At 42.5% G+C, this 3,695-nt stretch overlaps 1 non-coding gene across 1 annotated transcript; it reads left to right on the top strand.

Annotated features, from left to right (window-relative positions):
• Positions 1-2,295: 2,295 nt before the first annotated feature.
• On the top strand, positions 2,296-2,368 carry TRNAK-UUU. Its single transcript has one exon. It is a non-coding gene; the product is annotated as a tRNA-Lys (tRNA).
• Positions 2,369-3,695: the final 1,327 nt, after the last annotated feature.

The following is a 3,695-nucleotide window of genomic DNA, read 5'->3' as shown; positions in this document are numbered from 1 at the left end:
TGACACTAAGGTGAGGTGCCAGTTCATTTTCTAGTTCAGGCTATCGGCCCTGGAGCCTTTACAAGCCTAGCCCAAAAAATTTTTCTCTGACACCATGCCACCCGATGTTAGTTCACAGTGCCTTTATCCAGAAGGGCAACTGAAGTGATCCCTGGGGTGAACTTTCTGTTACCCATCCACTCGTCAAGATTTCTCTTGAAGAGGGCCAGTGAGGCACTCTAATTGACATGAATAGGAAGCTTTTCCAAAGTATTAGCAGTTTTTGGAAGATAAACCTGTCCCTCCAGCATGTTCTATTGATTGTGGTAGTGAAGTTGTGGTCTCTGGAGTGTGTGGCGTGGTGGGATTTGGATTTCTTTAGTTGTAGCATTTCAAGTAGGGCTGGGTTGGACATGGCTTTGTAACTCAAACAGAGATCACCTCTAAGCAGACGATAAGAGACTGAGAACAGCTGAAGTTTCTTGAGTCTGTCCATGTAGGACATGTGTTTAAGACCTAGGATCCTTTTTGTGAGGTACTTTTGTGGCCTGTCCAGCTGTTGTAGGTGCCTGGTCAGGTACATGCCAAATGGGGCATTATATTCGATGATTGGTCTAATGAGGGATGAGTAGAGGGGGATGATGACCTCTTTCTTCCTGGATGCGAACCCTTTGGTTATAAGATGTGCCACGTAGAAGGACTTTCTGACCATAGTGCCAACATGGTGGCCAAAGATGAGGTGGCTGTCAACATGGGTGCCCAGATCTTTTAAGGCCCCTTAAGTGTTTAGTGGGCTCCCATCAATGTGGTAATTCATGGGAGCTGAGTTTTTTCCAGAGGGAATGATAACGCATTATATGGTGTTAAGCTTAAGGCCATGGTTCCAGCAGCAGTTATTGGTCTCAGAGATGCCCTTTTGTAGGCTGTCTGCATCACTTGAGGAGTTGATAATGACTCCTAGCTTGCAGTCCTCAACGAACTTGTCAGCCAGAGTCCCTCTGTGTTGGCCTAGACTTCTGAGAAGTAGATGCCAAACAGGAGAGGGGCCAGGACCAAGCCCTGTGGGACTCCACTTGTGAGTGGTTGACAGTCTGACTTGGAGTCTACAACTTTCACTCTGTGTGTCCTGTCTGTGAGCCAATTTGCAACCCACCTAGTGATGTAAGGCTTGATGCCTAGTTTGGTGAGTTTATCAATGATACCTGAGTGGGGAATGGTATCAAAGGCCTTGGCCAGGTCAAGGTAGGCTATATATACACTGCCTTACCCTCATCCACAGCCTTGGTGACTGCTTCAAAGAAGTCAACCAGGTTCAGCAGGCAGGATCTCCCCTTAACAAAGCCAAACTGTGTGGGGTCAAGAGTTTGGAGATTGCCTATATCTCTTTTGAGCAGGTCCATGATGATGCGCTCCATAGCTTTGCATACCAGACTCATCAGGCTAATGGGGTGGTAGTTCCCAGGGTCTGTAGTTGCTCCTCCCTTGTGGAGAGGGATGACTGTAGCAGTGCACCATTCATTAGGGATATAGCCTGAAGTAAAGCTGTGATTGAACAGGGCACACAGGTGTGATGGCAGTTCATTTTGTAGTTCATGTGGTACACAGCCAGGGAAATTGTCAGGTCCTATGGATGTGTATTCTTGGCTTTGGATAGTGCAGCTTTTACCTGTGCCACAGAAATAGTGGGTTCCACGCTTTCCTCTGGTATTGTGATAGGGCCTTGGGGGGAAGAGGGGTAAAGTTGGCACTGAATCTGTCAGCCAGTATGTTGGCTTGGTATAGGAGGTACCATTATACAGCAACTCTGAGCAAGTCTGGGTATTGCCTTGGAGGTTCTTGATATAGCTATAGAAGGCATTGTGGTTGTTTTTGGTGTCAGGTGAAATTCTGCCTTCATAGCTGGCTTTAGAGGATTTGATAAGGGATCTTAAATTTTTTTGAGTCTTGTAAGGAATTTTTTCAGTGTTGTGACTGTGTTTTTTTCTGCAACAGTTTCTTCCTTCTGTTGCAGAGTTTATTGATGGCTGGGGACCAATGTAATCAACCCTGAGGTCACCACAGCTGAAGAAGAACAAATATTTTGTCAGAGTTGTAATAACCTCAGAGAGTAAGTCTGAATCGCAGCTGTTGCTACCTGAACTGTCCAAGTCACTATAAGTGACCACTAAATCAGCTATTCTAGTACTGAATGTCATTTGGGCCAGAACTTCCTGACCTAGCATTTTCACATTTGCATTCACCATTATAGCAGACAGGATAGTTAACCCCCCCCCCTTTTTTTAACATAAATGTCATATATTTAATTAACACACTGAAGCCCGGATAGCTCAGTCAGTAGAGCATCAGACTTTTAATCTGAGGGTCCAGAGTTCAATTCTCTGTTTGGGTGACCTAATGGTTAAGGTGTTTACTTTACAAACACAAGGTGTAGGGTTTGAGTCTCACAAGGAATAATTGGTTAGGCTTACAATGGCTCACAAGGGCAGCTAGCATAGTACTAACCTATGAACAATATGTGAAGACATATTTTTTTTACAGTCAGTTTTTTTTCCATATTTGCTGGCAAGTTATGATCAGCCTTGTATCAGCATCATTTTCATTTTGATTTTGCAGGATTTTAAACAGTTCTATCATATCCTCCCACAGCCTTGTCATTATAAAGTTCCTCCAAGACCCACTTGACTTCTGTCTCCAAGATATACTATTCTAGATCAGAAAATATTCTGGAATGTGTATCAGTGATGATAGAGTCTTTTTATATAGTTCTGTATATTTCTGTCAACTATTCTTAACATATTCTGTTCAGACTAGGTTCCTCCTGTCTTTATCTTTTATCAAACCCATTTTTACGTAGAAGTTTCAGTGGCTATCCTCAATCTTCTTTAAGGGATATTTTGTCCCTGGTGTATTATATGCTCCCATTTCATTGTACTGGTCATTTAAATATGTGTCATTTTCTCTTCTTGCTGGTCAGGGATCTGGGAATGTATTTAGATAGTAACCTAGCCTTTGACCAACATGTGTCCAAAATAGCAAGAAAATTCTTCAGTCGTACTCGATTTATAAGTAAGGGCATGGCATCTAGGTCCAGAGAGGTCATTGTACCACTGTACTCAGCCCTCATCAGACCCATCATAGAATATAATACCCCATTCGCTGAATACATGACAAGACATATGCAGCAACTGAAATGACTACAAATGCTCCTTATAAAAAGAATACAGGGAGTAAGTAAACACAATGTCCTGCACTAATTGTCTCAAAGTAATGTCTCTTTAATCTGTATCATATGGACTTCGGAGTGGATCCCTGGACCCTGTCTTCATGAATCTTTTGCACATTTGCAAAGTAAACCACATCAGAAGTACTAGATTAAAGACCTAAATTTTTTTTATGATTTAAATAGGACATGTTGGAGAGAGAGATATGTTTCTCAGAGAATTCCCTTTCCCTGGAACAGGCTCCTCATCCATGTTAAGCAGATTTCCTCCCTAAATCAATTTAAGCACAACTTGGACTAATGGATGGGTAATCAGAAATGTTCCTCTAGTCTAGCTGCTATGTCTCTAATGGAAAGAGGCAGTCAGTAAATCACCCCTATATAAATCAAACTTGTGGGTCACATTTGGGTTGCATGGGTAGGTATTTAAGGGCCATAGTGGTCCTTAGTCCAGTATAAACGTATGAACATATGCTATTTTGCAAAACTCTGTGCT

The sequence above is a fragment of the Protopterus annectens genome, chromosome 2.part1 (genome assembly GCF_019279795.1).
Source record: "Protopterus annectens isolate FY-2018-M chromosome 2.part1, PAN1.0, whole genome shotgun sequence".
NCBI classification, from domain to species: Eukaryota; Metazoa; Chordata; order Ceratodontiformes; family Protopteridae; genus Protopterus; species Protopterus annectens.
This window is presented reverse-complemented; position numbering and strand designations above follow the sequence as displayed.